Consider the following 22,425-nt stretch of genomic DNA (forward strand, 5'->3'; position numbering starts at 1 on the left):
AGTTTTGAGGTTTGCATTGATGTTAGTTCCCTAATCCCCACCACATATCTTAAAGGGAACACTTCCATGTGATCTTCATTATTTAACTTGAATGTAAAGATCTCAGAACTGGTAGACAGCCCCAAAATACAGCCAGCTTGCACAAAACTCAGAGTACATGCTGGGAAATTAGTGATGATTCTAGAGGAAGCTAACCTCTTTCTAGTTGGTCCATGATCTGCTAGTAGTCCCATGCAGAAATCAAAGAAAGGGGGAAATCATGGCACATGACTGTAAGTCAGTTCATAATCCCTTGGGGAAAGTGAAGTAGAAAGCAGACAAATAAACAAAAAGTATGATGGAGATCAAGCTGAGATCCATGGCCCATGGAAGAAACAATTTATAAAGACAGCAATGATCGGGGGATTGGTGGGATCTGATAAGGGATTTGGTGGGAATGGAAACAGGGTCAGATTTATGTGGAAACAAAATACAGTGGTGGGCCTTCTGACTGATGCATAGTAACATCTAATTCTTAATCTCCCAAATAGTAGGGATGGAAAAATCTATTTTCACTTCTGTCTTTACCATTCTTCTCCATGCTAACAACATTCTTTTGGAATAAGAATCAAAAACTATGTAGGGGTCCAAGACATGCTGCTATTTCATGTCTCATATTTTTATATTGGCTGCTCATTCTACCTGAGATATCCTTTGTTGCTTAAAATAAATATCATGGAGACATTTAGAGAAGTTCTTCTCAGCAAAATTATATTCACACCCTATTACTATAATCTAAATTACAATGACATAGAAGTAAAACTGTATTATACTTGAATTTCTGCTAAACCGTAAGCTTCTAACACTCGGGAGCCATTTTTCATTCAGCACCAAATTCCAAGACCCGGGCAGAACTTAGAAGGCAGTATGTTTGCTGAATTTAATGGAATTTCCAGGCAGCAAAGATTTCTTTTTCATTCCATGGTCAAATAAATTTCCTGGCACACCAAAATGCTCTATTAGGGTATTTCCCCAGCCCAGCACGTACATTAATTCATCTGCTCATTCACTGAATGCCTACTATGTGTCAGGCAGAGTTTTAGGTCTGGGAATAGAGTCGTGAAAAAAACCAGGCTTGGGCCTTCCCTCATGGAACCCAGTCTCCTTATTCACATTCATTCACATAAATCATTCCTGTTAATTTACTACAAAACAATACACTTTACTCTTGTAATAACTTTTCAGTTCAGAAGGCCAAATATAAAAGCAAATTGATGCTGATTATGTTTTAAATTAAAAAATTCCATAAGCAGTACACCTTGAAAGATATACTCTTGGGGCCAGTGCTGTGGCGTAGCAGGTGAGGCTGCTGCCTCCAGTGCCGGCATCCCATATGGGCGCCAGTTCGAGTCCTAGCTGCTCCACTTCTGATCCAGCTCTCTGCTATAGCCTGGGAAAGCAGTAGAAGTTGGCCAAAATCACTGGGTCCCTGAACCTGTGTGAGAGACCAGGAGAAAGCTCCTGGCTCCAAGCTTTGGATTGGCTCAGCTCCGACCATTGCTGCCATCTGGAGAGTGAACCAGCAGATGCAAGACTTCTCTTTCTCTCTCTCTGCCTCGGCCTCTTTGTAACTCTGCCTTTCAAATAAATCAATAAATCTTTAAAAAAATTAATAACCTGTTAAAGTGAAATGTACACTATGAGAAACGATGACTTGATCAGCCCTCACCCTGACTGTTGATGAGCAACTTAATATGTTATCCCTCTTAGTATTTTTTTGTTTGTTCTACTTAATACTTTTGGTTGAATACTGTAATCAATACACAATTCTTCTTAAGTGCTGAAACTTAACTGAAAAGTGATCGCTGTTAAATATAAGAGTGGGAATAAGACAGGGAAGAGATGTGCAATTCGGGACATGCTCAAGCTGACTTACCTCAAACGGTAGAGTTAGAAACATACCAGGGGATTCCAATTCAATCCCATCAAGGTGGCATGTACCAATGCCATCTCACTAGTCCCAGTGATCAATTTCTGTTCACAATTGATCATAATGATAGGACTAAGAACCAAAGGGATCACATAAACAAGAGTAGTGTCTGCAAATACTAGCTGATAGAATCAAAAAGGGAGAGAACGATCCAACATGGGAAGTGAGATACACAGCAGACCCATAGAATGGCAGATGTCCTAAACAGCACTCTGGCCTCAGAATCAGCCCTTAAGGCATGCGGATCCGGCTGAAAAGCCCATGAGAGTATTTCAGGCATGGAAAGCCAAGACACTCTGGGAGAAAAAAAAAAAAAAAAAACCTAAATGAAAGATCTCCATGAGTGAGATCCCAGTGGAAAGAAAGAACGGGTCATCAAAGAAGGAGGTACCTTTCTCTGAAGGGAGGAGAGAACTTCCACTTTGACCATGGCCTTGTCTAAATATGATCAGAGTCGGAGAACTCAAGGGGCTTCCATAGCCTTGGCAGCTCATGACAAGAGCCTAGGGTGGTTACTGATGCCATAAACAAGAGTGTCAATTTGTTAAGTTAACAACAGGAGTCACTGTGCACTTACTCCTCATGTAGGATCTTTGTCCTTAGTGTGCTGTACATTGAGATTTAATGCTATAACTAGTACTCAAACAGTATTTTTCACTTTATGTTTCTGTGTGGGAGCAAACTGTTGAAATCTTTACTTAATGTATGCTAAACTGATCTTCTGTATATAAAGAGAATCGAAAATGAATCATGATGTGAATGGAAGGGGAGAGGGAGTGGGAAAGGGGAGGGTTGCGGGTGGGAGGGACGTTATGGGGGGGGAAGCCATTGTAATCCATAAGCTGTACTTGAAATTTATATTCATTAAATAAAAGTTTAAAAAAAAAAGAAAGAAAAAAATTAATACCAGGAAGCAGGCATTGGTTAAGATGCTGCTTGCAATCCACATCAGAGTGCCTTATCCAGTCAGCTCCAGTCCTAATTCCAGCTTCCTGTTAATGCACACCATTGGAGATAGCAGGTGATGGCTCAAGTTGTTGTGTCCCTGTTACCCACGTGAGAGACCCAAATGGCTCCTAGCCCTGTCATTGGAGGCATTTGGAGAGTAAACATAAATAGAATACCTGTCCAGTCTCTTTCTGTCATGCTCTTTCTCTGCCTTTGAAATAAATAACCATTATAAATTAACTTGAAAAAATGAAAAGCTATCATGTATTTTATAGCATCCAGAATAATGCTAGACACAAAGTAGTTACCAAATGAGTAATTTCTGAATAACAAAATGAATGAATTTAAGAATAAATACTTGCAAGTATTGAGTTCTTATTTAAAAAAAAAGAGATTATCTCTTTAATAGGGAAAGATAGTTCAACATACCAAATCTTGAACCAAATAGTGAAAAGAGCTCTATCTGGATGAATAAATAACAAGAATAACATAGCTATGCTTTAAATTCTTTAATTTTCAGGGCAGTAGTATACACACCCTAACAGCTTATCTGACTGAAGTCAGGAATCATAAATATCTCAATGAGTTTCAGTGAAAATTTCAGGTGAGCAGGTGAAATTAATCTCCACATCACCTAACAGTCCTGCTATACCAGTCTCTATACTCTTCTCCAGTGCCTTTATCACTCCTGGGCTCCCACTACATGTCATAATCAAAGTAGATACTTGTGGTTGTGGATAACAAGACTCACAGAAGCAGGAAAAAGAAAGAAGAAAGGTAAACAAATATTCACTGGGCACCTATACTTTCTAGGCCCTGTGCTAGGCTCTGGATATACAGAAATAAAAATAATAATTACCACTGATTTCTCTGTATATGGAGTCTCAATACTTACTGGGCACCATGATATGTCTTTGTATATACAGACCTTACTTGCAATTCAGTATCGAGTATTATATCTAAGCTACAGAATGGAACCAATCTCTGAGGGCTTGCTCACATGTACTTATTCATGAACTTTCAAGATGTAATGAAATTCATTATGTCATAGATGAAGAAATTTCATCTCAGAAAGTGAATTCCATCTGTTTGGAACCATTCCAAATAGGTCCTCTAGGGGATGTGCTGCAGGTTTTATGAACACATCTCATTGGATTGGTGCTGGGGTTGGGGTTTTGGGAGATGAGGGGAGTGGTAACTAAGAATGCTGAGGGACAGATTCCTTTCTATTGTTGACACATATATGCCTGAAGACTTGCTTGATAAATGATTAGAGCAGATAGGTCAATTATCATTCCCAACAATAATATACTACTCTGGAGTGATTTGATTAAAATCTTCTCCTTCTACCAATAAAAGAGAGACTTCTGTTTGTCTCAGTTGCTTCAGCACAGTTTGAATCAAAATCAAGGGCACTGATTAAACCATCTGGCAAAGACTCCTTTCAATTCCATAGTTTCCAGAGTTTCAGTTTCAATTGGTATAAAATAAGAACCTTCAATGGACCTAAAGGTGTTCACAGACCAGAACAAGGAAGCTCTTGAAGTGCTCCTTAGAGTTTTTATGAATTTACATTTTAAAATTGCAATAAGATAACCATAATTTAATTTAAAAGCTCTTTTAAATACCAGGAGGCATTTCCCTTTTTATTTTCCTTATCATTGTGACAAAAAATAGACTCAGAATAATGTTATCTTATCCTAATTAAAAACATGGCCTTACAAGATCGTACTCCACGAATACTAAATGCAGATGTGTGCATTTTCTAGTTTCAATTAGGTTACTGTATTCATGTCTTTCAGTTGTGAACAAATGCTGTGTTCTATATAGAATAAGAATTCCGATTTGTTTCTTTTTTTCAAAACATTTATTTATGTTCACCTACTTGAAAGCAGAAAGAGAGAGAGGAAGATAGAAAGGGAAAGAGAGAATGGGGGAGAGAGGGAGAGAGAGAGAGACAGTTTTCTTCTACTTGCTGGTTCACTCTCCAAATGCTTGCAACAGTCAGGGCTGGGCCATGCCAAAGCCAGGAACCCAGAAGTCCATCTGCATCTCCTACATGAGTGGCAAGGGCCCACGTATTTAAGTCATCATCTGCTCCCTCCTAGGATGCATTAGCAGAAGCAGATGAGAAGCAGAACAGCCAGGACTCTAACTGGCACTCTAATATGGGATGTGAGTGTCTCAAGCAGTGGGTTAATTGGCTTGCCACAAGGCCTGCCCCAAGATTTGTTTCTTAAGAATTAGATTAAAGTAGGAAAAGATCAAAAGGAACTCTGTTTGAGTCTGTTTGGGCTCAGAAAAAGATACCCCAAAGTATGGTGCCATGTTCTACTGAGTACTTTGAACTAAAGGAGATTAGAAGAGCTTAGAAGCAAAACCTGTCTGACCATTCCCTGCCCTCCTGTCTCTCTCTCTCTTTCTTCCCCAAAGTGAGTCACAGAAATCAGAATTCCTCTTTCCCAAGGTGAGTCATTAAAAAGTAGAACTCCTCTCCCCTCAAACCAGCTCTAAAACCTAGCTCCTCATTCCAGAAGAGTCCTGCCCAGTACCTGAGAGGAAAAACACTACCAAGAGAGGCTCAGAAGATTTGCCAGGTTTCACCCTTAGCTGAATATCATTAGATCATGTCCTTTCTGTCCAATCCCATTTCTACCCAGCTGCCCATTCTTCATTGAAATCAAGCATAATAGCAGTTTTCCTTGAGTCTTCGGGTTTTCATTTTGAAGGTTCCCATGTCACAAAAAAATCCGAATTAATTTCTTTATGTTTTTCTTTTGTTAACTTGTCTTTTGTTTTAGGAGTGTCAGCTGTGACCCTTCTGATAGGTGAATAAGATATCAAACATTTTTGCCCCTCCAAGTTACATACACTGGTGGAGAACTTTGGTGTGTATATCAAGGTGTTTATTTTTTTATCCTTCTAGTCAACAGCATTGAGTCCCTTTTCTGAGGCAGTCAAGGGGAAGATGAAGAAAGATCTATTCTTACTAATGAGTTCCTTCTGGTGATAAGATACACAGAAATAGATAATTATAGCAGAATAGGATAAGCAGAAATACACAATCATGCCCTGAGAATTTGGACTATAGCAAGATGGTCCCAGCTGATGGAAAGGAAGGGAAGGAGAATATTTTCCAGGAATATAATGTAAATCAATAAAAAAAGAAAGCTTATTTATATCTTGTTTCATTATAATATCCTCACTCACTTCCTCTCTATCATATCACTTTGTGCTAATAAATCCATCCACAAATATCTCAGTGTGTATCTCTAAAGGACAAGGGCACCTGCTTTTGAAATAACAACAGTATCATTCTCACATCTAAAATATTACCAGTTGTCTTCAAATATAATTGGCATTCAAATCTCCAATTTCCTGATGTCATGAATTGCTTTGTTTTTTAGTTTAAACTGGGATACAGCAAAACTCATTGCTTATAATTAGTTGATTTGTTTTTAAATGTCTCTCTCTGTCTCTTTTTTCTTCATCACATATTTATTGAAGAAGCTCAAGAATGAGCAGAGTAAGATGAATAAAAGGAAAACAGGGAAAGAACTCTGGAGAACTGGGATGTCAAGGGCAAAAACAAACAAAAAACCCAAACAAAACAAGTAATGAGGTGCCCATTGTTTCTTTTAAATATAAAAACTGTGAACATTCTTATTCTAGAATATTGCTCAGTATACACTATCTCCTTACAATGCCCTTTTTTGTATAGCCAGTAAAGCCCTGAACAAGGCTCAGCTCTACAAATTATTCTGCCACTTCTCACTCTGACATTGTCTGCCTTCTCCCTTGAACTATATACCAACAATTATATATCAACCAGCATTTTCAGGGCTGGGCATATATGAATATGTTAAATCAAATCTCTGCCTTCAAGAAACTCATTGTGAGGTGTTTTAGTGAGAACTGAGGTGATGTCCATATTCTAGCCTATAAATGTACTTTCACCCATATAATTTTTAGTCAGAGTAATAATAGGCTCATTATTGCTTAAGACATAAGCTGTAAAGGAGAGCTAGAAAGTTATATTTATTATAGAAATTAGGAAGTAGTCTTGATTTTTTTATTTCCATTTAAAGATGGAAAGTACAACCATGTTTAGGTTTGCTTCACTGTGTGTTTTATTGCTCTTTCTGGCTTATTATGTCATGAAAAGTCATGACAAGACCAATTTTAGATTAGGTAATCAAATAATTATTATAGCTAGTATTCTGTGGTTCATGCTTTACTCTTTTTTTTTTTTTTATTTTTGACAGGCAGAGTGGACAGTGAGAGAGAAAGACAGAGAGAGAAAGGTCTTCCTTTGCCGTTGGTTCACCCTCCAATGGCCGCCGCTGCAGCCGGCGCACCGCGCTGATCCGATGGCAGGAGCCAGGATCCAGGTGCTTTTCCTGGTCTCCCATGGGGTGCAGGGCCCAAGCACCTGGGCCATCCTCCACTGCACTCCCTGGCCATAGCAGAGAGCTGGCCTGGAAGAGGGGCAACCGGGACAGAATCCGGCGCCCCAACCGGGTCTAGAACCCGGTGTGCCGGCGCCGCAAGGTGGAGGATTAGCCTATTGAGCCACGGCGCCGGCTTCATGCTTTACTCTTTATATTACTATTGAAGTAACTGAAGCAAGCAACACAAAAATGTATTGTCCAGTTATATTGTTAAATGATGTTCTTGACTGTAGAAAAACACTAGTACTCTTTCATTCAGTTACAGGGCTGTCAGTATTTCCTTGGGTTTGTTACTAACCAATAGAAGTAGAAAATATACCTTCATATTCAGCTTGTCAGGACCTAATACATTATTTATTTATTTATTTTTATTTTTATTTATTTTTTATTTTTTGACAGGCAGAGTGGACAGTGAGAGAGAGAGACAGAGAGAAAGATCTTCCTTTGCCATTGGTTCACCCTCCAATGGCCGCCACGGCCAGCGCACCGCACTGATCCGATGGCAAGAGCCAGGTACGTATCCTGGTCTCCCATGGGGTGCAGGGCCCAAGTACTTGGGCCATCTTCCACTGCACTCCTGGGCCACAGCAAAGAGCTGGCCTGGAAGAGGGGCAACTGGGACAGAATCCAGTGCCCTGACCAGGACTAGAACCTGGTGTGCCGGCGCCGCAAGGCGGAGGATTAGCCTAATGAGCCGCGGCGCCGGCTATAATACAATATCTTTTTAAAAAGATTTATTTATTTATATATTTGACAAAGAGAAAGAGAGAGAGAGAGATTTTCCATCAACTGGTTCACTACCCAAGCGGCCACAAAAGCTGAGACCTGTCCAGGTTAAAGCCAAGGAGCCTGGAACTCCATCCAGGTCTCCCATGTGGATGACAGGGGACCAAGCACTTGGGCCATCAATCACTGCTTTCCCAGATGCAGTAACAGGGAGCTGGATCAGAAGCAGAGCAACTGGGACTTGAACCAGTGCTCTGATAAAAGATGCTGATGTTGCAAGCAGCAGCTTAAGTCACTACACCACAACGCTGGCCCCTGGAATCTTGTATATAGTGGGAAATAGCAGATAACATATGTGCTGGCTTTCTACTTTCTGGCTATGTGGTCAAATCTTTCTTTTTTCCTCTTCCTTGTGGTGCTGCTGCAAGAAAAGCAAAGGAGATATTATGTGCATAGTGCTTTGCACAGAATGGCAGTATACCAATGTGAGACTTTATAATTATTTATTAAATAAATGAATTCAAAAATTATAAATTCTGCCATTGCCTTTTACCTCTGCCCTATCCAAATCCTTCCAATATTTCCAGACAATCTTGAATAGTATCTCCTTTACCATTCTTTCAAGAATCATATTGGGATGGGGTAGGTATTTAGCCTAGCAATTAAGATGTCACTTGGAATGCCTGCATTCCGTATTAAAGTGCCGGAGCCAGCGCCGCGGCTCACTTGGCTAATCCTCTGCCTGCGGCTCCGGCATCCCATATGGGCACCGGGTTCTAGTCCCGGTTGCTCCTCTTCCAATCCAGCTCTCTGCTTTGGCCCAGAAAGGCAGTGGAGGATGGCCCAAGTGCTTGGGCCCCTGCACCCACATGGGAGACCAGGAGGAAGCACCTGGCTCCTGGCTTCAGATTGGCACAGCGCTGGCTGTAGCGGCCATTGGGGGCAGTGAACCAATGGAAGGAAGACCTTTCTCTCTGTCTCTCTCTCTCACTGTCTAACTCTGTCAAATAAAAAAAAAAAAGTGCCTGGGTTCAAGCTCTGTACCTGTGTCCAGCTTCCTGCTAATGTGCATCCTGGGGCGCATCAGGTGATGGCTCACATGTTTGTATCCCTGATATTCACGTCAGAGACCTGGATAGAATTTCTGTCACTTATCTTTGGCCTGGCCTAGCCTAGCCTGGGAAGTGAACTAAGCGGTGGAAGCTCTCTATCTCTCTGCCTGTCTCCAACTCCCTGCCTCTCAAATCAAAAAATTGTAAAAATCATACAAAGCTGTCTTAAACATCTTAACACTAAATTATGCTGCCTGAATGTTACTCCTCCCGGTTGTAACCATAAGTTCTTTTTTTTTTTTTTTTTTTTTTTTGACAGGCAGAGTGGACAGTGAGAGAGAGAGACAGAGAGAAAGGTCTTCCTTTTGCCATTGGTTCACCCTCCAATGGCCGCCGCGGCTGGTGCGCTGCGGCCAGTGCACCGCGCTGATCCGATGGCAGGAGCCAGGTACTTATCCTGGTCTCCCATGGGGTGCAGGGCCCAAGCACTTGGGCTATCCTCCACTGCCCTCCCTGGCCACAGCAGAGAGCTGGCCTGGAAGAGGGGCAACCGGGACAGAATCCGGCACCCCGACCGGGCCTAGAACCCGGTGTGCCGGCACCGCAAGGCGGAGGATTAGCCTAGTGAGCCACAGCACCGGCCTCCATAAGTTCTTAAACACTAGACAGGTCTTCTACAGAAGTGATGCCAAAATATTTAACAGTCAGCTGTACCAGGCATCAACACTTTAGTTTTTCAATAATGGAGATGTGTAAAAGTCGTAGAGAAGAAATGGAGGGAGGTCAGCCTGAAGCAGTGGAAGAAGGGCACTCATGGGACACAGGGTAGAAGTTATTTGCTGAAAAGAACTTAAGTATTTCAATACTTTAAGTACCAAGAGCACTGCATGCAATAGGAATATATAGTGGATATAGGAATATATATCGATACCGGTCTCTGACATCTCCTATTCTCTATTTCTCAGATATTCAGAATACTTACTGATGAAGTGAGAAATTTAACCAAGAAACAGTTTTTCTTGCAGTTTCTCTACTTGTACAAGGAAGCCTCAAAACAAGAAAAAGAATTTATCTGGTTTCCATGGGGAAGTGAAATTGTTGTGCCATGGGGTAATGGTCCCTTTTAATGCTTGGATGACACTGGGACTTTCAAAAAACATTGTCTATCACCTTTCCAATTTTTTTAATTTGCTTCTTTCTCTGCACTGAAAAACTTTCTAATTCAAAGGGGAAAAGCCAATGCCCTAAGGAACATTTTCTACATTGTTGCTGCATCCTTCTCTAACTGAAGCATGACTTCTGAGTTAAGTCTTAGGTTTCTCACAGGCACAACTGGGCTGGGACCAGTTACTCATGCCTGGCTGTAGATTTTCTGAACAAATTTGCTGGACTAGAAGCAAATGGCAAGAGGAAATTTACTTTGATTCGGTTTACTGCCATACTGAGTGTTTTTTGGAAAGAAGCTAAATACACAAATGAGTATTTAGCAGCACACTCATCAGGCAGATGGAATGACAGCGCGGAGACAAGCTTCACAAATGAAAAAAAGAACATTTCTTCTTCACATTTGGATGCCAGAAAATCATGAACAGAAACATACTTCCTATAGACACTAAATACAAGTCTTGTCACTTCCACTTCTATGCTGGAAAAACAACCCAAAATGGAGTCAGGAATTTTAGTGAAAAACTCTCACCAAGCCATTTAGTATAAACTTATCAAGGAGGTACTTTACTTCTTCAAAGGAAAAAAAAAGGTGAGTACTGCCAAAAGCTGAGGAACTCATATAAACTGGGAATCACACAGAGACCAACATGAGTCTAATATTTCTTTGGAGCTTTAATATTTTCAATATTCTCAATATCATATATACTACACAATTTCAGCCCATCTACTCAATAGTACCCCCAATTTGACTTACAACATTTTTTGTCATCACAAACTTCATAACATCAAAATTCAAATAAATTTAAAGCATTTGTTAAGTCATCAACCTTATTTAGCAGGTTTCATGAGAATCACAGAAAGAGAAGGAGACAAAAACAGAAAAGAAGTACAAAGAGAAGAAGAAGAAATGAAAGAAGTGGAAGAGGAGGTGGAAGATGATGGTATAGTTCAGATTTAAAATAATAACATATGTTCCCCCTGATCTCTGAGAACTGATAGAGCACCTAAAAGGAAACCTATAGAAGTGAAATTGACACTTCGAGAAGGGGTGACTCCAGCTGCCCTTGTCTTGACTCTCCAGGAACACTTTTTTCTCTTCTTTATACTATTTGTTAAACTCTTTACTTAACATAGAGTTAATCATATATGTATAAAGTCAATTGAAAATAGATCTCAGTAAAAAAAAAAAAAGAGTGGTAATCAGACAGGGAAGAGGAAGTTTGTAACTGTAAAGCTGTATAGTTCTGCATACATTCTTATGGACTTACTTTTAAGGGTACAGTTTAAAAACTTGTCATGGGACTCCAAATCCTATTAAGCTTGATGGTAAAAATGCCATCTTAAGTGTTAAAGTGATCATATTAAGTGTTAAAGTGAACATATAGATAGGATTAAGTGTGAAAGTGATCATATAAATAGGATCAAGTATCTGGTAATAATAATAGTTAGAATTTAAAAGGAGAGAATGTTACACATGGGAAGCAGTTCACACAGCAGACTCATAGAATGGCAATTGCTTTAAGTAACACTCTGAACTCAGAATCAGCCCTTAAGCATGCTCCATGAGAGCATTTCAGCTGTAGAAAACCAAGACACTGTGGCAAAAAAATGTTCTACATGAAGGATCTCTGTGAGACCTCAGCAGAAAGAAATGGCCATCAAAGAAGGATGTACTTTCCTCTGAAGGGAGGAGAGAACTTCCACTTTGCTTATAACCTTGTTTAAATACTGACAGAGTTTGTGGATTCGAAAGGCTTCCATAGCCTAGGCAGCTCATTTCAAGAGCCTTAGTGGTCACTGATGTCATCCACAAGAGTGTTAATTGTTAAATTAACAACAGGAGTCACTGTGCACTAACTCCCCATGTAGGACCTCCATCCTCAATGAGTTGGATTATGAGAGTTAACTGTAAAACTATCTCTCAAACAGTTTTGTGTGTGTGTATGTGTGTGAGGGTGTGTGTGTGTGCAAATTTTTGAAAACTTTACTTAATATAGAGTTGGTCTTCTGTGTACAAAGTTAATTGAAAATGAATCTTACAAATGGTGCTTGGAAAACTGGATTTCCACATGCAGAAGCATGAAGCAAGACTCTTACCTTACACCTTACACAAAAATCCACTCAACATGGATTACAGATATAAATCTATGACCCAACGCCATCAAATTATTAGAGAACATCAGAGAAACCCTGCAAGATATAGGCACAGGCAAAGACTTCTTGGAAAAGACCCCGGAAGCACAGGCAGTCAAAGCCAAAATTAACAATTGGGATTGCATCAAATCGAGAAGTTTCTGTACTGTAAAAGAAACAGGAAAGTGAAGAGGCAATGAACAGAATGGGAAAAAATATTTGCAAACTATGCAACCAATAAAAGATTAATAACCAGAATCTACAAAGAGATCAAGAAACTCCACAACAACAAGTCAAGCAACCCAGTCAAGAAAGTGGCAAAATACTTAAACAGACATTTGTCAAAAGAGAAAATCAAAATGGCCAACAGACACATGAAAAAATGTTCAGGATCATTAGCAATCAGGGAAATGCAAATCAAAACCACAATGAGGTTCCACCTCACCCCAGTTAGAATGGCTCACATGCAGAAATCTAGCAACAACAGATGCTGACGAGGAGGTGGGGAAAAAGGGACACTAACCCACGGTTGGTGGGAATGTAAACTGGTATAGCCACTATGGAAGTCAGTCTGGAGATTCCTCAGAAACCTGAATATAACCCTACCGTTCGACCCAGCCATCCCACTCCTTGGAATTTACCCAAAGGAAATTAAATTGGCAAATAAAAGAGCTGTCTGCACCTCAGTGTTTATTGCAGCTGAATTCACAATGGCTAAGACCTGGAATCAACCTAAATGCCCATCAACAGAAGACTGGATAAAGAAATTATAAGATATGTACTCTACAGAATACTATAAAGCAGTAAAAAACAATGAAATCCAATCATTTGCAACAAAATGGAGGAATCTGGAAAACGTCATGCTGAGTGAAATAAGCCAGTCCCAAAGGGACAGATATCATATGTTCTCCCTGATCTGTGACAACTGAGAACTTAAAAGGAAACCTGTTGGAGTGAAATGACAAGTAGAGTCACAGACAGTGAAAGGGAGAGACAGAGAGAACGATCTTCCATCTGCTGGTTCACTCCCCAAATGGTGGTGATGGCCGGAGCTGGGCTCATCTGAAGCCAGGAGCCAGGAGCTTCCTCCAGGTCTCCTACATGGGTGCAAGGACCCAAGGACTTGGGCCATCTTCCACTGCCTTCCCAGGCCATCAGCAGAGAACTGGGTTGGAAGAGGAGCAGCCAGGACTAGACCCATATGGGTTGCCAGCGCCGCAGGTGGAGGATTAATCTCCTGCGCCACAGTGCTGGCCCCACTACTGTACTTTTAATTTATAATCACCAATAAATATTCGTTATTGAGCAAGTCAGTTTGAGTCATGGTTTCAGAAACTCACAATAGAAAGCTACCTTGGAGGGGGCGGGCAGCACTGTGGTGTAGCGATAAAGATGCTGCCTGCAGTGCTGGCATCCCATGTGGGCACCAGTTCAAGTCCCAGCTATTCATATTCCCATCCAGTTCCCTGCTAAGGCCTGAGAAAGCAGTGGAAGATGGCTCAAGTCTTTAGGTCCCTGAACTTCCTGGGAGACCCATAGGTCTCCTGGCTCCTCGCTTTAGATTGGCCCAGCTCTGGCCATTGTGGCTATTGGGGAGTGAACCAACAGATGGAGGACCTTTCTCTCTCTCTCTCTCTCTCTCTCTCTCTCTCTCTCTCTCTAACTCTACCTCTCAAATAAATAAAATCTTTAAAAAAAGAAAGAAAGCAACCTAATCTGGTTCTGTTAAGGCAAAGCAGGAATCACACTTTTGGGTAACTTATCCATTTCCCTTGGGTTATAAACTCTTTGGGTTTGAAGATAGAGGTTTTTTAGCTTTATAATCTCATCATCTAACAAACCACTTGGCATAAAGTCTGTGCTAAATATGTGATTAATAATAATAGATAACTAAACTAATAAGTAACTAAATAAAGCAAGCTAACTTGGATTATTCAGGCCAGAGCATATCTCTTTTTCAAGTCATTTGTGTGTGTGTGTGTGTGTGCGTGTGTGTATTTAATATTGGACTTGACTTTCCCTAAAGTTACATGTCCAAAACAAACCATTAACCATTTCCTATCCCAATTTAATTTATTCATAATTGCATTAAAATGTATGCTCATTACAAAAGGTTAATGATATATAAAGCATAAGAAGAAAGTAAAAATAAATATGAATACTGCCACTCAGGCATACACTGTTAAAAGTCTTATTGCAAAGTTTAAACGATGAGTTTTGTGTTGCCTTCTTTTTGTCTCCTTGAACCATCCCTTTATTGTCTCTTCTAGGCAATATAAGCAATATAAATATGCCATACACCTGTGTCTTCACGGAGTCAACAATTAAATTGCTTTATTTTCAGAATAGGTGAACCTTTAAGGTAGGCACACTATGTGCTAAGTACTTACTATGCCAGATTCCTTCACATAAATGAGAGAATACCTAGGAGGTGAATTATCTCATTTACGTCTGTTTCAAAAGCCTTTGAGACTGTATACCTGCTTTATAATGATGGAAAGTAATGTGCAAGGTTTAGTAGTAGTGAATATCTCCAAAGAGGAATTTTGCCTTTTTACCTAGAAAACTATTTTGTGAAAGTAAGAGTAACAGAAACAAAAACAAAAACCGCTCTTGCTAATTTCACAATAGCATTCATTACATTATTAAACAAAAATAAAGCCCCATAAAACTTCAAGATTCATAATAATTATAGATTAGCTGCCTGGAACTTCTGGTTGTTTCTTAAGTGAATCTTTGTTTCCAATAGGACATAAGCTGCAAAGAAACTATCAGGAGAATGATGCACTGGACAGAAAGGCCACACAAAGTTACTAATTGCTAGTCTGTAAGGTAGGGTTACTTCTAATCCTTCAGGCAGCCTTCCATTAGTCCCAAGCCCTAAGAGTTACAACAACAATTTAAAACTAGGGATAAGGACACTTGAAAGCAGTAATGGTTTCTCGAAACAATTGTTTTCAAATGGCATGAAGGACAAATGGCAGACAATTTTAACCCAATTGACCCTAAAATTGTCTTCAAAAGTAAGTTTATGTCTCCGAACTGGAAAAAATGCCAGTATCTACCCTTGATGGAACAGGTTACTGTCAATTCCAAAATGGGACTTAAGTATTTAGTCTGAAATCTACATGGCTTTGACCACTTTTCTTGTTCAAGTGGTTTCTTTCGGCTTAATGCTAAAATAGTCCAAAGCAAAACCAAACAAGAGCCTCCCCCCACCCCACTCCACTCCAATAAAAACCAACCTACAGGAATTTTACATTTATTACTCTACTCTGAAATGTAAGCAAAGATTCTGCATCTCAGGATAGGACTGTCCCTAACATGTAAGGAAACAAGGACAAGAAAGCAGTGGAATCCCCTCACTAAATTTCTGAGCCAATTCCTTTTCTCTTCCAACCACAAAAGGCCTTTCTTGCAGATGTGTGGACATCCAGCTCAGAAGTCCAAGTAGGGATCAATAACTTCCACGCTTTGCCCTCACTCCCTATCCCCATGCAAACAGCAGACTCTTAGAGAGCAAGACTAGGTAGATCCATTGTCTGCACACATAGACTCCTCTAAAGCCAGCAGTACAGAAGTCTGCCTAGGTCAAAGGGTAGTACTGATTCAGGATAACGTTCAGATCGTGCCTTGAATTTGGCTGATTTATGACTCATATGAAGTTTCATATACTTGTACATCAAATTCTATATTCTGGTGAGAATAGGAAAGATGGCCCAGGAAAACGTCATCCTAATTGGTATAGACCAACAATGAGAGGAAAGGAAATTCCCAATTTCATTTTACTGAATATTCCCTAAACTCTCTGATAGGGATTAAATATGTCAGAAAATAAATCAAAGCAGATATAGGGCCAAAATCCCAAAAATGGAACCAAGAAGAACTGGGAATTCCTGTTAGATAATTCCACCATGATTACCATGTGGATTCTGGAATTAGACAGATGTGGGTTTTGAATCCTAGTGCTGCCATATTACAAGTTAAGTTGGTAGTATTTAAATGAACTTCCCCCAAGTCTTATTTGTTCATTCAGTAATGAGAAGCAAAAAAGAATTTACCTAATGGAGTTATGAGGAAAATTAAAAGAAAAAGAGTGTGAAACATTCGGCATCATGCCTGGGACTTCATAAATGACATTTACTGCTATAATCAAGTATTTCAATTCAATACCATGGCTGGAATTATGGCTTCCTCATTGTTCAGCAAATAACTTAGAAAGCTATGATACATTATTTGGTGTCAGTTTATTTCCATGGCTCCCCATTTAAATAGAATTTATTCTTTGAATAATTATATAAAGACTTCGGTTGCCATTCAAGAATTAGCTAAAAGTGAATTGAGTAATAACTGTCTTTAGTAGGCTTCCAGAACCAAAAGAAAATATTATCGAGCTATAAAATGTCTATCTTCATAACAGAAATTTTCCTGTTTGCTGCACATATTTCTTCCAAAGTCAACATCTTTCAGAATGAGTTACTATAGTCTACAAAATACAACTTATAGCAATAATAATTATATTTGATTGGCTGTTCCTAGTGCTAGCATACCATTTGTTTTACATATATCATCTCCTTACTTCCATCCGCTGAAAGTCTCCTCACCCATTTTACAGGTGAGGAGTGTGAGGAACAAACCATAATACCTGGTGGGACACACAAAGCTGCTGCTCTTGATATTCGTATCCATGCTGGAGCCAGGGTTTAAAAAAAGCTCCTTTAAACCTCTCCCCCTTGTTAGCCTCCTCAACTTCTCAAAGGAAACTATATGTGGCACACGGGCAAAAGTAACGTTTGCCCCTTTGGCTTTTAATACTGTTTTTGAGAGACATGGCTTTGTGTGCATGTATGCTTTCAGAAGGCTGTCACAGTTTGTATTTGTCTTGCTGTAAATTTAATTGGGAATAACTCATGCTAAAATTTCTTTTGTTGCTATAAATAAACCTCATCCCTGGTGGGTGCAGAAGATGGAAAATTTACCACCAAATGAGAAGAAATTTAGTTTACTGAGATGAGTACATTAGTTTATGCCTCCATAAAAGGACACTGAATCAAACCCCAGATATTGCTACAAAATAAACTGTGGGCTCTGGCGTGCAATTCTTTAAAATACAGTACAGTAAAATTCAATGTATAACACATCTCAAGGTACTTTACAACTATATTGTTCTTGACATTCAGATTTACTAACATTTTTAGGAACCTGGAGATGTGTGTTCGAACTTTACAAAATGGCATAGGCTGACTGGACCATCAAATGCAGATGTTGGTATAGATCTTCAATGATCTGCTGAATTTCCTACTTTAATCCTTATTGCTATAGCCTAGAGGCTTTGAGCTGAACACAAGACATTTTACAGACCCTTCCTAGGGCAGCTGCTCGTAGATTACAAACCAAGTCTCAAGTTACACACCCTGAAGTGCCAACCACAATACATCACTCCTCTGCTCTTTAAGCAGAAATTATTCAGAGAAATGGAAAATATGGAAAAGCTATTTATGGACAAAAGAAATGTGCAGAAAAAATGTGTTCCTGGAAAAAATATATTCCATATTCCAAATGTGCCAAGCTTTTGGTGCAATCAGAGCATATACTAGGAAAGGAGAAATTACTTTATTGGAAGAGTGGTGGTACTGGTGATCAAAATATTTATCAGGAAAAAGGAACGAGCATGCTAAGAAGCTAAGTTCTTTTTGGGGGGTTGGGGTGAAGCACACTTTTATTTTTTCAAAGAAATGCTAAAATAAGTTATTTCTTTAAGGATAAAGAAGATATTCATATCAGATCTACAGATTTTACATCTAAAGAGAAAGTACAATAGTGTACAAAATAAGCACTTTGGACAGACAATTATAGTTTTAGGAGACAGTAGCTCCTTGCTGGTGAAATAAAGCAAATGTCAACAAGCCAGACACACTTGAAACATTTGGAGGAAAAAAAAAGTCTTCCCTATTCCCGTCCATATATGATATGCCATATGACACCACAGTTAAATCTGCTACTGCAAAAAAAAAAAAAAAATGTCAAGCTGTTGGTTTCTATGAGATTTGGACAGAGGCAAACAACACAGCAGAAAGGAGTCAGAGAAGGTGCAGCTTTTTCTTCTCTTTCCTTCTGACAAGGAAATTACTTCCTAACGCAAGCCGACCAGGAGTTAGCACTCATCCTGTGTGGATCTAGGACCTGGGGCAAGGACCCGGTGCACACCCGGAGGACCAAAATGGAGCTTCAGGTAATTGTTAACGGGAATAAGAAACTAGAGAAAACAGCCACAAGTTACATAAATACAACATTAATGCCTCTTGCATTTGTCTGTTCTGCGGGTGTGTTGTACAGCTCTTTCCATACCGATCCAGTCTTTTTTTTCACTCTCTCTCCCACATCATCAACAGGCATGCCAAATGCAAATCAGCTCCCATCCTGATCCCATCCCAGCAAAATGCAAAGACTACCACCATACTGAGTTTCACAATCATCTTCACAATGCCAATTATTCACAGCCCCTCAGTTCTGTTCACACAAAAGATTGCAATTTGAATCTTGCCGTGCACAGGTCCAGCTTGGTTAGAGCTTGTTACCAGGCAAATGGTCTGTTGTAAGATTTACCGATGGCTGGGGAGAGTTAGTTGCGGAGGGTACGAGGGAGGAGGGAAGAGGGGGATTAGACTAGCCACACTGTACATACCTCGTTTTGGCAGCTAAGAAAAACAATTTCGTGACAAAGAGACTTGTTCTTTTCAAAGCTCACCCAACAAATGAAACTGACAGAATGAAACCTGAGAAACTTTAGCAAGCAAAGAAAGCAGCCTTCCAGGGATCAAGGTGAATAATTGATTTGTCAGATTTCGTTTCATCTTTTAAACTATTTTGCTCATTAAAAGGAAATTGTGGAATTTGTCAGAAGCCCAAACACTGACACACACTTCTGACAGCAAGTACATATTCCGAACTACAGACACGTTTGCCAAGCTTATTCAACAACAACGATTAGCTGCAAAGCCAGGGAACTTACCGAGCACAAAATTATTGGAACAAAGCAGGGAGGAGGCAGGAGGCACCAAAGGCAGCTTCTCTGTCTCCTGAGTGCCAGGTTCTTCCGTCTGCCGTCCGGTTCACACTTGCCTTTATAACTAAGACTCCGGCAGGACTCAGTAGCGGAACCTGATGAATTATAAAACAGCCCCTCCTAGACTCTCATATTCTACATCACAGGGGCTGACCGTACAGCATCTTTGCTGGCTGGGTACATATATATTCTTGTAACTCATCCTGATAAATATATCAGCCTTAGAAGCAGTGACAGTAATTGGTGTTTGGGATGTACCAGCACTAACCAATAAGATGCTTTCCCACCATCAGTCCTGTACCCCCTCCTCCACTTGTGTTCCCCCACACCTTGTTAAGGTGGATCCATCCACCCCAGTGGGGGTAGGCAAAAATGGAAAAAATGTAAAGGGAAGCTCCTGCATCATTGCACACAAACTGAAGCGTATTTCTCAGGGTTAATTCTAATTCTCATAATAGTTCTGTAAGGATAAACCTCTATATTTGTCTCGCATGTAATAGTGCGCCAAATGCTTTGTAACTCACTGAGTCCGTCAGCCATCACTAAAGGTATCAGGAGTGATACAATTCAGATGAACACCACATCCCTGAGAGGCTAACTGACTTTGGCGTTCACTGTACATGAGGGTGCAAGATGCAAGGAACCCTAGATTTTAGGGAGTCCAACCTGCTCACTATACAGAGAAGGAGCCCATGTATAAAAGATAAAGTGACCTGCCCAAGTCACAAAATTACCAAGTGCAATTTGAGCTTGAACCCAATCTTAGGATTTCTGATGTCATGTACAGTGTCTTTCTGTCTTACTATGCTGCCTCTAGAGCATGGGAGCCCTGAGGATGAGATGGCATGTTAAAGTCATTGACCAAACATCATTAACAGGCAGTCTTCATGGAGGAACAAAACTTGCCCTTTTTATTTTCTTTCTGACAAGGTCAGTACAACATCTTTCTGTTTGTTGAATACAAAAGTAGAAACCATTTTGGATAATAATAGGTACTATCTATTGAGCACTTCTAAGGAGTCAGGCAGTGTTAGCATGTATTGATTCAGTTAATCTTCAACTGTCCCTTTAAGGTAAGTACTATCATGAAAAATATTTTGCAATTTAAGAAACTGACATTCAGACATCATGTCTCTTAAATAGGAGAGCTGGAATCCACACCAGACAACGTAGTTTCAAAACCCACACTCTTAGACACCTCATCCAATCCCAGGCAGCGTTTCACATTAAATTGTGGCAAAAGGGGGCTGGCGCTGTGGCATAGTGGGTAAAGCCGCCATCTGCAGTAACGGCATCCTATATGGGCGCTGGTTCAAATCCTGGCTGCTTCAGTTCTGATCCAACTCTCTGCTATGGCCTAGGAAAGCAGTAGAAGGTGGCCCAAGTCCTTGGAACCCTGCACCCACGTGGGAGACCCAGAAGATGCTTCTGGCTCCTGGCTTCAGATCAGCCCAGCTCTGGTCATTGCAGCCATATGAGGAGTGAACCAGCAGATGGAAGACCTCTCTCTCTCTGCCTCTGCTTCTCTGTAACTCTACCTTTCAAATAAATAAATCTTTATTTTTTATTTTTTTAACTTTTATTTAATGAATATAAATTTCCAAAGTACAGGATTACAATGGCTACCCCCCATAACGTCCCTCCCACCCACAACCCTCCCCTTTCCCACTCCCTCTCCCCTTCCATTCACATCAAGATTCATTTTCGATTCTCTTTATATACAGAAGATCAGTTTAGCATACATTAAGTAAAGATTTCAACAGTTTGCTCCCACACAGAAACATAAAGTGAAAAATACTGTTTGAGTACTAGTTAAAGCATTAAATCACAATGTACAGCACAAAATCTTTAAACTATGGTAAAATAGCAATGAGAGCAAATTTATTTATTATGGCCTTTACTAGAAAGACTGCAAGTTTTGGATTAAGTAGAATTGGGTTTAAACCCTGTCTTTGTCATTAATTTACTATAAATTGTTTTTTTTTCTGTAAAATGGGTATACCAATACTTATCTCACAACATTAAACTCAAAAGTGTATCAAGAAATTATACTTCCTGGTTTATCAAATATATCCCTAAGTTGTGGCTATTATTTCTATTATATTTTACTTGGAAAAATGAATCCCTGCCTTTCCTTCTCCCAAAATTGTCTTTTTAAAGTATTTATTTGTTTATTACTTATTTTAAAGGCAGAGAGACGCAAAGAGGAGGTCTTCCATCTATTAGTTCATTCTCCAGGTAGCTACAGCAGCCAGGGATGGTCCAAGCTGAAGACAGGAGCCAGGAGTTCTGTCTGGGCCCCTATGTGGGTGGCAGGGACTCAAGTATTTCAGCCATCCTCTGATGCTTCCCAGGCACATTAGCAGGGAGCTGGATTAGAAGCAGAGTAGGAGTAGCCAGGACTAGAGCCAACACTCTGATGTGGGAAGTGGATGTTCAAAGCCAAGGTTTAATGCTCTGTGCCTGCCCCTCCCTAAATTGCCTTTTAAAATGTCAATTATAACCTGCCAGTCTGTACAAGGGGAAAAACCCTGGTAGGTTGCAGAACACCACCAGAAACATGTGGACTTTCTCCTAGAGAAGGCACTGCAGGCTTTGCTCTGGGCTATCTGTTCAGCTCACAAGTTTTTCTCTACTTCACTTGCACCATCAGTCAAATGTACTACCAGCCCAGGAAAGCATATTCATAGCACATTTGCTATCCACTGTGATGTAGCTTGGCTTCCCTCATCCTTTTCAAACAAGCACATACCATAAAATCCATTAAAAACAATGAACTTTTGCAGGCAGCTACGTACTCACTGCAATTAAGTCAAAGTATGCCAAGCAGGGAGACAGGTATCTCAGTCATAAAAGTTCCACTGCCAACTTCTGGTATAGCCTAGTATTTGTCCACCTGTGAGGTCCAAATCA

The 22,425-nt window shown here is 40.1% G+C and overlaps 1 protein-coding gene and 1 long non-coding RNA gene across 31 annotated transcripts in view; one reads left to right on the forward strand and one right to left on the reverse strand.

Annotated features, from left to right (window-relative positions):
- LOC103349814 (uncharacterized) overlaps positions 1–10,242 on the forward strand; it is a 45,219-nt gene extending 34,977 nt beyond the window's left edge. For both annotated transcript variants that reach the window (XR_011389818.1, XR_007910101.2), the window contains exon 4: positions 10,112–10,242. This is a non-coding gene — a long non-coding RNA (uncharacterized lncRNA). The remainder of the gene's footprint in view (positions 1–10,111) is intronic.
- DLG2 (discs large MAGUK scaffold protein 2) overlaps positions 1–22,425 on the reverse strand; it is a 2,256,157-nt gene that overhangs the window by 227,241 nt on the left and 2,006,491 nt on the right. The window contains exon 1 of one of the 29 annotated variants that reach the window (XM_008263275.4): positions 19,459–19,599. The exons of the other annotated variants lie outside the window; for them this stretch is intronic. The gene's annotated coding sequence lies outside the window, so the exon portion shown is untranslated. Of the gene's footprint in view, positions 1–19,458; positions 19,600–22,425 lie in introns of those variants that run through there. 29 annotated transcript variants of the gene reach the window in all.

Source organism: Oryctolagus cuniculus, chromosome 1, assembly GCF_964237555.1.
Source record: "Oryctolagus cuniculus chromosome 1, mOryCun1.1, whole genome shotgun sequence".
In the NCBI taxonomy this organism is placed as follows: domain Eukaryota; kingdom Metazoa; phylum Chordata; class Mammalia; order Lagomorpha; family Leporidae; genus Oryctolagus; species Oryctolagus cuniculus.